At 38.1% G+C, this 14,152-nt stretch overlaps 1 protein-coding gene across 1 annotated transcript in view; it reads left to right on the top strand.

Annotated features, from left to right (window-relative positions):
* TNIK (TRAF2 and NCK interacting kinase) overlaps positions 1-14,152 on the top strand; it is a 412,485-nt gene that overhangs the window by 95,422 nt on the left and 302,911 nt on the right. The window lies entirely within an intron of this gene.

The following is a 14,152-nucleotide window of genomic DNA, read 5'->3' as shown; positions in this document are numbered from 1 at the left end:
GGTTATTTTCTCGTTGTCTAACTTAGATTCTATAATTTGACTATTTCTGTTGTTTTAAAATTACTTATTGTGGTATTTCTTCATGACAAATGAAATCTGATTTCAGATTTTGAAACCTCCTTGAGGCTTGCTCAGCTCTTGGTGACTGTAATTACTGCCGAAGCAGGTTTTCAAGGGAATGAAGGCTGCCATCTACTACAGAGTTTTAAGCTATTAAATAATCAAGGCCAGAAAAGTAGATTTGGTGATGGCCTGCAGCAGAACCTAAATACATTTTGTAAGTAGTGTTAGTAGAAAAACATCCATATCATGGCCTTTTGTTGAGAGTAAGTTGTATCACTTAGGAAATATAATTAAAATTTGAGACACTGATAGAGCTCCCATTTCTTGATTCTTTTTAAGAACTTGAGTTCAGATTTTATCTGTACTCTGATAAATCTGTGACTTCACTAATATGGTCATTCCCTTCAATGAGACTAAGGGTACCCACAGGGGCTTGCATATCCATTTTGTGTGACCCTTATCCATATCTTCTTTTTAAGTTTGTTGTTTGCCTTTATTTTCCCTTGAAAAGTTAAAGTCCAACTCATTTCATAGAAAATAGAGGAAAATATACATCTTCAGGAAAAAAATCCAAAGTGATTATGATTGTTGTTTCAGTTTGCACTAGGTGATTTTCGCCTGCTAAAAGAAAATGGACTGATATTACAATAGAAACTTCTAGAAACTGTGTTTTCTGTGTTAATTTGAAGGAATTGCCATCCTTTTCCTAATAGCATTTCTTTTTAAAAAATTATTATTACAGTTTTTTTTTTATTGACAGAACATATGCATGGGTAATTTCTCAACGTTGACCCTTGCAAACACTTTTGTTCCAACTTTCCCCTTCCTTCCCTCACCCCCCCCCACCAGATGGCAGGCAGTCCCATACATGTTAAACATGAAACAGCATTTCTTATGTGGATTCAGACATGAAGTCCCATTAAAAAAATCTTTCTGAGTGATTTGGATTCCATTTGATGCCTAAAATTCTTCCTCTTGTCGATTGAAATGACTGCCTATGGAACCTGGCCTAATTTTAGTACCTGCACTTCAAACGTTCTTCAAAATACATGAATCCGACACTCTTGAGAACCTAATTTTTTGGAAAACACTGGAAATGAACCAGCATAAATGGTTATTTTTCTTGTGGATACAGCCAGATGGTGCTGATTTCAAGAAAAATATGTCACCCTTTCTTTAAAAGAAAAAGCCAACCCAATTCAAGGGCTGTTCAAAATTAGCCCGGTTTGCATTAAGAAGCCCAAGGCTTTGGGTGGAAAAAAAAAAAAAAAAAAAGGAGGGCTGACTTTGGAACCAGAGAGCTTGGGTTCAAATATAGGCCCAACTCTCTGTAAGTTGTTGGGTAAGTCATTACATATCTCTGGGCTTCAGTTAAAAGTCCATTGACCTCCATGCTCCTTGCCAGCTATTAATCCAATCCTGGGAGCTCTTCACAGCCTCTGCTGCAAATTCCCTGTTCCCTCTTGGATTTCCTGTCATCCATTAAAATGCATGCTCATCGAGGTCAGGGATGGTGTTTCAGTGCAGTGCCCAGCCCTTAATGGATAATTGTTAGCTGATATCTTCTGTTATAACTGTGGAAACCCTGCTGTTGGTGAGTGGTCACTCATTGGTAATTTGTAGTTTTGGGAAACAGTTTAGGGTGCTCAGACATTAGGTTATTATTATTGAGCGGCACAGGGTTACAAGACAAGGACTCCTGACCCATGACTGTACCTCTCTCCACCATGTCTCTACATCTCCCGATGGCCTTCTCAGAATGGGGCTATTTTTGATCAGTAACTAGAGCCAGCCTGGTAGGTAATGGAATCAGTAAGTCCTTTCCCTGTCCATTTTATCCAAACCACACCCAAGAGAGAATCCACTTCACTCCGGGCTTGAGAAGTGGGCATCAAGCCTTTGCCTGAAGCTATATAGGGAGGGGCAGTCAACTAGCTTTCAAGACAATCCTGTTCCACTCTGGAATATCTCTAATTATAAGGCTGTTGCCTCTTTCTATCAAGTCTAGATCTAACTCCTTAGGACTTTGACCCACACCTTGGAGTTCTGTTTTCAGCAGCCAATTGAACTCGATCTCTCAAAAGCTGAGCACAGTGTGGGTCATTCAGTAAACATGGAATAATAATTATTGATTGATTGCTGAAGAAGTCCAGCCCTAGAGGAGTATGAACCTAACTCTGGAGACTTGGGCTCATGGAACACCTTTTCTTCTTGGCTTTTTTTTTTTTTTTTTAATTAGGTGAGAATATTTGGGATATGGACTGGGCTAATCATGGGGATGTTATAGGTACTTGGACTGTGTTCTTCCAAGAACTAGAACTCTTTATCTTATGGAGCTGTGTGAGGTATTAATTGGCCAAGTGGTGGTGAACTTGTATAATTGATACCCATTTTGTATAATGTCCAGTTGCTAGGCAACTAGATGTGACTGCATGTATACTATTCAAGCATGGAGACTCCTTCCTGAGTCATCAGAAGTTGTTGAGCATCCAGTAGCTGGTTGGTTGTGCTGACAATATAATCCCTGCTGGCCATTTGAACAACAGAGCAGATTAGAGCTTGATTGAAGGGGAGCCATTTACCTTTAATATATAGTTAGCTACTTGGTTTTGGCCAGCTTTAATAAAAAAGGCTGGTGCACAGACATCTGAACTTACAGAACAGATAAATTAAGAGGTAGTTATTTGCACAGCAGGCCATACTTACTTCAAGGAACAAAATATCTTTCTGGGATAAAAATGATGTGCATATAGACATTTTGTCATTTGGCTTATTTGAAATGCAGCAGATGGGTAGCCTATCTCAATGAATTCTCTGTTGAATCTTCTCCTAAAGCAAATAATAACCCCAGATTTATCTGTAGAAATCCATATTTTCATATGTCAAGTCATCTTAAAATGAAACATAACTATCCTAGAGGATTATTGGTTTTATAGAAGAATTCCTTGTTAGAAACTCTTCTAGGGTATTTAAGGTAGAATTCTGAGGCTGCTGCATTTTTGTCTCAGTTATCTCCTACAATTAGAATACTTTGCACATAGTAGGCACCTTTAAAAGTTCTCCTTACTTTCCATCCATTTTCTTGACAGTTTTACCAACAGTTTTATTATTTGGATCATATACAAGACCCCAGAGGTTCTGAGGCCTTTGTCTTTAGAACTTCCACCATGGTGTTTGTGGTTCTGATCCATCACCTGATTTACTCTTTCTGCACTAGTCAGGAACCACAGTCAGATTAATTTGGATTTGGTCAAATCAGGAATCATAATTCTTGTACACAATATTTGGGAGTCTGACCTCCAAGACAAACATATAGGAACTATATGAATGCAATTACAAAGTACTTTTTGCACAAATAAAGTTAAATCTAAATAACTGAAAGATATCAATTGCTCATAGGTAGGCTGAGTTTTTATAATAAAAATGACAATCGTACCTAAATCACTTTACTTATTCAGTGTCATATTAAACTACCAAACTACCAAAAATTATTTTATAGAGTTGGGGGAAAAAAAAAAACAAATTTCACATGGAAGAACAAAAAAAATCAATAATATCAAGGGAATTAAAGAAAAAAAATGCAACAGAAGGTGACCCAGTCATACCAGATCTAAATCTGTATTATAAAGTGGCAATCATCAAAACTCTTTGCTACTGGCTAAGACATAAAGTAACAGATCAGTGGAATAGGTTAGGAACACAAAACACAATTATTAATGACTGTAGTAATCTACTGTTTGATAGACTCCAGATTCTAATTTAAGTGCTTACTATTTGACAAAAACTGCTGGGAAAAACTGGAAAACAGTATGGTAAAAGCTAGACATAGACCAACATCAAATACACACACACACACACACATACACACACACACACACACAGAGAGAGAGAGAGAGAGAGAGAGAGAGAGTGAGAGAGAGAGAGAAACACCCCAAAATGAATATACAATTTAAATATAAAGAATGATACCATAACTAAATAGAGAGAGAGAGAGAGAGAGAGAGAGAGAGAGAGAGAGAGAGAGAGAGGGAGAGATAGGTAGATAAATAGATACTATATATATTTGGTGTGTGGGTATCTATTTATTTATACACATACAAATACACACACACACTATATATATATATATATGTGTACATATATGTATATATATGTACATATATATATATGTTTATATAGTTGTTGTGTGTGTGTATCCAAAAATGAACACATGATTTAAACATGAAAGGATGATATCATAAGTAAGCAAATTAGTACAGCAAGGAATAATTTACCTCTCAGATTTATAAAGAAGGGAAACATTATGACTAAACCAGAGATGGAGAAAATTATGAAATGCAAAATGAATAATTTTGAAATCATTTAATTAAAAAGTTTTTGCATAAACAAAACCAATGCAACCAAGATTAGGGAAGTAAAAAGATCAGAAACAATTTTTATAGTCAATGTTTCCAATAAAATCCTCATTTCTAAAATATGTAGAGACCAGATTTGCACTCAGGGCTTCCAGGTCCAGTGGTCTATTCCTTGTGCCATCTCGAGGCCTCTAAGGCAAAGAGAGAGACAATCTCCAGGAGCAGTCTAGAAAAGATAGTTGAAAACTCCAAATGAGTGCTTTGTATTTTATCCTTGAGGTGATGAGATAATGAGCTTCAAATTAAAGAGTATCACTATTTTTATTTATTGTGTTAATCATTTCCCAGTCTCATTTTAATGTGGTTCAGATCACATTGAAGAGTTGGGAATTGGGAGGGTTTTTTTGAGGGGGTGGGGTGGGAAGGAGGACATCTATGTTTTAGATAACAACCACAACAAGCAAAAAATAAATAATAGTTCATATTTGTGGATCACTTACTATGTGGCAGGCACGTTATAGTTTTTATCTCATTCAATCCTCACAATGACCTGGGGAGGTCGGCATTATTCTTCTTCTCTATTTTATAGATGAGAAAAGTGAGGGAAATGGGTTAAGTGACTCAACTCAGTCATAATCATGAAGTGGAATAGGTGATGATGAGTTCAAGAGAATGAATGTCCCCATGTACAGCTGAGCTGCAGTGAAACTATGGATCCTGAGAGTGGAGGAGGCTGTTTAACTAAGAGTTTGAATGGTTGAAAAGGATTGAGTGGTTCTGTGTATTAGGTTTTATTGGAAATGTCCAAGTTTGCCTATATAATTGTGTGTAGTCAATAGTGAAGACCTTTCGTAGATGTAATTTGTAATTAGGCTGCAATAAGCAAAAGATTATTGACTTTGGGAAACAGGTTTTGGGCTGTCTCCTTTCTATGGCCTGCTAGCCATAAGATGCTGGGTGAGTTATTTAGTTTCTCTGAATCACTGTGTTTTTGGGTGAAGTGGAAAGACTCAGAGGGCCTGAATTTGAATTCTAACTGCGCTTGCTAAAGAGCCTGTGTGACCTTAAGCAAGCATTTTATTTTTTCTTTTTGGGCCTCAGTTTCCTAAGTTGTAAAATGAATCACATCTATGATACATTCTTTTTAGCTCTAAATGCCATGAGCTTACAAAGGAGGGTATGAAGTGTCTGCTTTGCTGACCTCACAGGGTTCTTGAAGGAATCACAGGAAAGGGCTGGCAAAAGCATTCTGGGTAAACTTCAAGGTGCTTCAAGGTGACCTTCCTTATCATCCTCAAAATGACTTCCAAAAAGTATCCTCTTAGGAGTAGGTAAGCTCCTTGAGGGCAGAGACTATCTTGTTTTTTCTTAGCTTGTTTTTGCCTTTCCAGTGGTGACTACAAAGTAAAATGTTGCCTGTCTGACATGGCTTTGGGAAAATGGTTGTGATACTATGGGGAAAAAAAAAAAAAAAAAAAAAAAAAACAAAAAAAAAAAAAAAAAAAAAAACTAGTTTAGAACTGTTGGGTTCAAATCTTAGCTTTTCATGGTTTAAAGGAAATGATTTCACTTTCTTAGGTTTTTGTTTGTCATCTATTAAAATGCAGGAATTGAAGTTCTACTTCTCCAGTTCTAATTTTATGATCTTACAAGAAATCATAAGTCTGCTCCCAATCAATTGGTCATTTCTTTTTTAACATCTTCCAGAGAGCCTTCCCTTATAATCTTCCAAGGATCTTCTATTGTTGTTGGTCCATTTTATTCAATAGATAAGGTCTCAGGATTATTGAAATGTGGGGAATGTCTTAATTGCAACTCGTAAAAATTATAGGAAACCATTTATTATTGCCTCCTGGAAAAGAGAAGTGACTTCATCTTAGAAAATATTCACTTGGTGGGCTCTCCATTGTAACTGTCCTCGGTAAGATAGTCTCTAATTGTGGCCTGTGCCTGTGCTGCCCCAAGCTGTGATCCTGTCAGCTCTACAAAAAAAAAAAAATTAAAGCTGAATTAAGCCACAGATCTGTGAAGGGGAGACCCTGACAGGGAGAGCACCTGTGTGGGGGAAAGAATCCACCTTCTCTCTGGCAGGTACTGGTACTTCAAGAGCTGCTGGCAACACAAACCCTGGGTGGGGAGGGATGATTTCATGCTGTTAAAGGTGTTGCCAGCCTGAAATATTTCTTCTCAGGTTGGCCATAATCCAGGGCTTTGGGGGTCAGAGTCACTTTCAGGACTACAAGTATTATTCAGATTGTTCATTCTGACATTCTGAATTTGACCTAGGATAATTTTTTAAGGTTCTCTCTCTCTCTCTCTCTCTCTCTCTCTCTCTCTCTCTCTCTCTCTCTCTCTCTCTCGTTCTCTCTCTCTCTTTCTCTCTTTCTCTCTTGTTCTCTCTCTCTCTCTTTCTCTCTTGTTCTCTCTCTCTCTCTCTCTTTCTCTCTTGTTCTCTTTCTCTCCCTTCCTTCCCTCTCTCCCCTTGCTCCTTGTCTTTTTCTTTGTTTCTCTCTTTCCTTCTCTTTCTGTTTCTCTCTTTTTTCTCTCTCTCCCATTCATATGTCACATCCCCTTATATACATATATATGTACACACATATGCATATATGTGTATACTTACACCATCATATCTGTATATACACATATATTTTCCATCCATAGAATCTAAGCTTCCCGAGGCTAGGGTCTGTTCATCTTTATTTTAATGAATCCATTGCTGATGATAGTCCCTGCTGCATTATGACATGGGTTTACTGAATTGAAACGCATTAACCATGTGATTTTCACAAAGGCCTTCAAACTCTTGGGAAAGCCTGGCTTCACAATCTGGGGACTTAAATGGGATTTCACAGTTAAGATTTTACTCATGGAGACAGAAAAGTGCAAGTAAAGAGGGAATTCATTCATCTAAATTGAGAATTGAGGAGACATCATTTTCCATATCTGTGAAATGGTTAATGTTGGGAACCTTTAAAATCCCTTCTTACAAATCCCTTCTTACCCCACTATTCTATGATTCTTTTCTTCTGTTATAGCTTCAATATCTCTTTAATTAAAATTCTTCTCAGATAGCAAATATCACTCGAAACAGGACCATGGAAGGAGATTTATTTTAGATTTACAACTCCATGAGGGCAGAGATTAAGTCTTATGCTTTGCCTAGCATGCTGCTTAACACAGAGAAAGAGCTCCATTGGGGTTTAGTAGACAAATTAATGAATGAGTGAATCCTTAACCTCTCATTGCCATTCCTTAAAACTCCTGAGGGAAAGGATATTTGAGGGGGTGCATCCTACCACTGGAGAAGTTTTAGTTGCATTTCTACTGACTCAAAACCTTCACACATTTCAGTTTTTTCCTCTTCAGTCTTCCTTAAGTTATAATAGGCACATTTCCTAGATATTTTTCTGACAACAGTGAAATCACATACGAGCCACATATTCTGCACATCTGCCTCTCCATATGTTTGAAATATCCTAAGATTATTCATTCAAGAGCAGCCTCTGTATGTCAGGTGACTGTCCCAGTGCTAGGATCCTGAAATTCAGCCAACATCCTGGTAACCTTCCACAGTTTTTCTGATAATTTTTCCTTCTTCCTGGACCAAAGTGGAGACCAGTGGCAAGGCTGGAGACCTAAAGTGTCATTTCATGACACGTATGAAGTATATAAGACATAGTGCTAAGTTCCAAAGTTGGAGGACTAACTCTTTTTTTACCTTTGTAGCTTTAGACAAATCACATACCCTTCTAGGCTTTGTTATCTCAGTTTCCTCATCTGTAAAAGGAGGATGGAGGATGGTTTCTGAAGTCTCTTCTAGTTTAGCTCCATATTAAATAGGCAAATATTTGGGTAGCTAGATGGCCCAGTAGATAGAACACCAGCCTTGAAATCAGGAGGACCTGAGTTCAAATCTGGCCTCAGACACTTAGCATTTTCTAGCTGTGTAACCCTGGGAAAGTGGCTTAACACCAATTGCCTCAGGAAAAAAAAAGTAAAACAAAATTTAAAAAATAAATTAAGCATTTTTTTAAAATAGGTAAACACTCATGTGAAATGATGGATGGAAGGAGCAAAACCAATGAAACTACAAATGATTTTTTTTTAAAGAGCCAAGCTTCCTGCTATTACCTTCTCCACTGAAATTGTTTTCTCTCATTTCTATATGTCTGTATATATCCATGCATATATAAACAGAAATACATACACATATACGTATATATTCAATTATTTTAATTGCTTCTGATTCTTTGTCACCCCATTTGGGGTTGTCTTGGACAAAGATACTGAAGTGGTTCACCATTTCCTTCTCCAGCTTATTTTTAACAGATGAGGAAACTGAGGCAGGCAGGTAAGTGATTTGCTCAGGGACAGATTTAAAAATAATAAAACAGAAGAAAAAACTCAGGAGAATATTGAGAATCTTGAATCCTGCTCCCTATCTCTGTGCAGAGATGTATTAAGATCAAAGCTAGAGAGGTGTGAAAGCTGATTAAAAATACTAAAAAATCTACCAAGTGTGCACCACCTATCCCAAGCAGGCTGTGCCTTTGGGATACAGGGAGTGTAATTTAAAATTCCTGCCAGGGGACAAAATTAGGAAGATCTGGTGTCAGCTTTGTCCTTGCTGGATGTGAGACTTGGGCCAAATCATCGTGTCGTCTCTCCGGGCCTCAGTTTCTCTCTCTGTCCACCGAGGACTTTGGATGAGATGATCAAGGCTTCCTTCTAGCTCTAACTTTGTGGGACTCAGTCATTTTAGATTTTGGTGTTAGGAGGCCCATGGGAGCCTATACTAGTAATAATGCAAAACGCTCATGACACTAATTGTTTTACTAAATGGTTCTTTTTAGTTGTAATCTACAAAAGACAGAACTGGGGATGACAGTTAGGTAATTAGTCACTGATTTCTTAGCCAAGTGGAGGAAAGTTATTATACAACACACCAAATCATTATTTCCCAGGAGGATCATTCCCACCAATAAGAGGACTATCAAATGTAGAAATTTTTGCTTTCTAAAAATGAACAGCAACAGCAGAAGGAGGAGCATTTTATGGGCGGGCCAGAGATTTGGCCTTTAAACTCCTATCACCACATCCCCCTGTGCCTGAGCTTCTTCCAAAATACAGGCTTTTGACCTCCCAGACGTTCTTAAAGTCCCCCCCAAATCTCACTTTTTGGGTAAGTCTTCTCCACTTCCTCTTCATTCCAGTACTTTCCCCTGTTGATTGTTTCCTGTTTAATCTCTATAGCTTGCTTGTATATATTTGTCTTCATGTCTCCCACAATGGATTGTAAGCTCTGTAAGGGCAGAGACTCCATTTTGCCTCTTTTTTGTATTTTAACACAATATCTAGCACATAGTAGGTACTTATTATTGTTGTTCAGTTATTTCCAACTCTTTGTGACCCCATTTGGGTCCAGAAATACTGGAATCATTTTGCCATTTATTAAAAATTTATTAATTGATTATTTCCTTAAATACAAATATTGTATATCCTGAAATGTCATTACCACTGCTATTACCTTGTTTTGCAACTCTTTCTTTGACTCTTTTTTTTCATATTCAAATCAAAGCCCAGACTAGATAATTACAAATTCAGGGGAAGGAGTAGGGGATAAGAGCCTTCAAATGAGGGCATAGGACCAAGGGATTCATCTGTAAAGTCTCCTCCAGCTTTCCATGTAATTCTAACCTAGTCACATAGCCGACAGGCTGATGTGGGTGGTAGCTGAGTGGGGAGACTATGTTTCTTTTTATGTCATGGTTTCTGAAAGACAAAAAAATGCATCGCAAATTTCCTTCAAAAGTCAGTTCTCTCCAGCTGTGCTTCGCTCAGTCATCCCATCATCTCTTTAGTGAGAATGTGTCTTCAGCCTGAGAGGATGGCTGAGAAGAGTAGTGTCATTTCAACAGCAAAACCCAGCCTCTTGAATTTGTAGCCTGACTATGACAGTTGTAACCCAGCCAAATTGTTGTACCTTAGTTTCCTCATCTGTAAAATGGGAACAAAACCTATTTATAATCCCTATCCTGTAGGGCTGTAATGAGGGCGAGCCAAGAGAATGTGGTCAGTATGTTAAATGCTCTTTAATATGATCTAGTTTTATTCAGACTCCTTTATAACTGTAGACATTTGTGCTACAGGTAAGGTAGGTAAGGTTGTACCTGGTTCTAGACGTGAAATCAGAGGGCCTGTGTCTATCTATTTGACTTCCTCTGGCAGTTAGGATCCTTCTCTGTAAAATGAGTGCTTAGCATTTTCCCTGGCACATAGTAGGCACTTAACAAATGCTTTTTGGCTGACTGACTAGGAGACCTCCCAGGTCTTTTTACTATCTAGAGAGAACTGAGAATTTGCTAGCTGGACTAATGGACAAATAATAATTTTTTTGGTGAGAATGGAAAGATCTGCTGGCTCCCAGTGGGAGCTTACTAGCAACATCACTTGGAATCGAGTTGTGGAATCGAGTGACTCCATTATGTGAAACAATATTTGTCAGCTGATGATAATGCTATTGAGAAGTGGCCCTTTTTACAGTGTTTAGTGCTGGGATTCTTACACTAAAGACTACTTATTCCCTGGGCCCCAGGCTGTAGATAGAACTTGGGTGGGGAAAATATATATCTTTATTTCAAGCTAATTGGTTGCTTTTGCAATCCTATGTATTTTAAGCATTTAAAAACATAATTCAGAGAAGAAGTTTCTCAGCTTCATCAGACTGCCAAAAGGGATCCTTATCAGAAAAATGGTGAAAATACTCTAGCTTAGAGGATAGACAGTCAGGAAAGGCTGGGCTCCAGCCTCATATCTAACCAACTTGGATGTTTTTGTTTATAAACAAAGTTTCTTTTCAGTGCCCCAGACATCCTTCTATGATTATACGCTTCAGAGCAATGCTGATCTGTATTAAGGGAGTTTTTGTTTTGTTTATTTGTTTGTTTTTTTGTGATGAGTTTCTTACACCAGTAAAAAATATAGATTGGGACAAAAAGAGATATTAGCATTATTATTATTATTATCTGTTGTTTGTTTTTGGCCCTAGTTCACAGGAATTTTCTTGGTCTGATTGGTAAGGGTAATCAGCCTATGTCAGAAAGGAAAGTGATATAGGAAACCCCAGTTCCAGATCATTGAATCTCTCCATAAACAAATGATGCAATGGACCATTGACCATTAGTGACAGTGAGAGTTACCTGCATCCATCATTTCAGTTACCAGTGGGTCCCAGGAGAGGAACCTTTGTTTCTTTCTATAGATTACAGATGCAGAGCCCTGTGAACTTAAGGTATCCATATGGGTAAATGGAACAGGGCCTTTGTCAGCTAGAAAGGTGGTGACAAATTTTACCCAGTTTTTTTTTTTTTAATTTCATTATCTAGGCTAAGCGGTACAGTGAATAGTCACATAATTGCTGACTGCCCATGTTTCCTCCTCTGTGTAATGGGGAGAATGATATTGCCTATCTTCTGGTACCGGGCTTGGAGGAAGACAGATCTGAGTTCAAAACCTAGCTTATTATTTCTGTGATCCTGGAACAAGTCACATAAATTATGTCTGCCTCAGTTTCTTCATCTGTAAAATAGAGATAATAGAAACATCTATTTTCCAAAATTTCTGTGAAGGTCAAATGAAATACTATTTTTATAACACTTAACATAGTGCCTGGCCCAAAGTAAGTGTACTATATAAACGCTTATTCCCTTCCCTACCATTCCCATCCCTATGATTTCCTAGATCAAAATATCATTATGTTGCCATCACTTCTATGTGTGTATTTTCAACCTCAATATAATGTTTATAAATACCTTCAGGTCAGGGACTGTCTCATTTTTGTATCTCTGCAAATTAGCCCAACACTTGGCAGGTAATAAGTGCCCAATGAATGCCTTCCATCCATCCATCCATCAATCCATCATTTATTTGTTTTTCTGTGCCTTGACCGTGCTCACAGACAGCAGAGCATGGATTTGAACTCTAGTCCTCTGACTTCCATCCCTAAGGCTTTTCCTTGTCCACCATTATTACTCTCCTGAAGGGCTTTCTGAACCTTGAAAGACTGATACCTTGCAAAAGAATGTTTTGTTTCCCAAGCAGCTGGTACATCTAATTCTACTTAATCTCTTTTGAAAAACACACAGAGGCAGCCAGCCCAGCACCCAGAGGGAGCAGCCCACGCTCCTCTCTCCCGGCTCTCCATGGCCGTCACGGGGGAGGAGTATCTCAGGAAGGCTTAGTTGCCCGAGTTCCTAAAAGGGCAGGTGTGGCCCAGCTTTCTGTAACTGGAGACTGGTGATTATAGAGTGAGACAGGGAGAAAAGATGAGGAAAAGAGGAACCTGCACAAGGGCCAACCTCCTTAAGCAATGATTTATGAGGCAGAAGGAGAAGGCTTCTGCCTTGGTCCTCTATTTTATCTTTTGCTTAGGACAAAAAAAGCCAAATGAATACCTGTCGTTAATCATCTAAGCACGTGTGACATGAATTCAAGGTGGGATCCAGTGGCCAATGTTGATGGAGGTGGTAGAAAAATATCTTCTGCCTGCAAATCGGTTTTTTAGTCCGTAAGCACAATAGGCTTATGAGTGTCCAGTCATGTTGATGACTAATTCCCTCGTCCTAACCTGTGTTTCCTGACATGCTGATTGAACAACGTGAAAGGGGAGCCAAATTTCCATTCAAAGCCACTGCCGTGGGAAGACTTAGAATAATGATGGTGGGCTAGATGAGAGAGAGTAAAGGAGAGGAGTATTCTTCTGTCCCTCCACAGTAAGCTACACTGGCAGCTGTGTGACCTTGAGAAAGCCATATAATTGCTGACTGCCCAAGTTTCTTCTTCTATTCAAATGGGGTGAATGATACTACCAACCTTCTAGACTTTCATGTGTTTCAAAGGAGATATCTGTAAAGTACTTAGCAAGCCTCAAAGGTCTTCTAGAAATACTTGCAGTTCTTTGTTAGGTCCCCCATTCTTCACCAGTGCAAAGAAGGAGGAACAGAATCTTCTTATAACCTTCTTTTGGAACCAGACTTGGTCATTATCAATATAGTTATGGTCAGTCAGTTGTTTTTCTGGTTTCGCATTCTCGTTTCTATGTCAATTCATGAGTCTTCAAGTGATCATGTTCATCGTTATAATTTTTTACATTGTGATAACATTCCATGACATTTAAGTCCGCAAATTGTTTGGCCATTCCTACTTTGACAGTTATGGACTTCGTTTAAAGTTCTTTGCTGCTAGAAGAGGAGTATAGTAAGAATCTCATCATTTCTTGTTGATTGACCATTGGTCATTTCCACATTGATGGGCATTGACTTTATTTAAAATTCTTTGCTGCTATCAGAGTAGTATAGCAAGAATCTGATTAATACTTGTTGATTGACCAATTGACTGTGGTCTCAATACCATCTTTGTTTTTTTCAATAATTTTTCAGGATATGGTAGGCAGAAGGATCTCTGTGTCAAAGTGCATCCTTCCATTCTTTTTTGCTGTTTTTTTTCTTAGTTTAAAAATTAATTTTTTAGTACTGTCTCTTTCCTAGTGAGCAATCTGGTTGCTGAGAGCATAAAGAACTTTTGCCCACAAAAAGCATCAATGAGATTGAGAATCAATTTTAGCAGTAAAAATTGAATTATTGGGTAAAGAAAAATAATTAAGTCATCTTGTGAAGGATGTAGGATACTACCCCCATTTCAGTGTGAACGGTTGGATAGCCAAAGGATACAGAAAA

Source organism: Sminthopsis crassicaudata, chromosome 3, assembly GCF_048593235.1.
Source record: "Sminthopsis crassicaudata isolate SCR6 chromosome 3, ASM4859323v1, whole genome shotgun sequence".
NCBI classification, from domain to species: Eukaryota; Metazoa; Chordata; class Mammalia; order Dasyuromorphia; family Dasyuridae; genus Sminthopsis; species Sminthopsis crassicaudata.
This window is presented reverse-complemented; position numbering and strand designations above follow the sequence as displayed.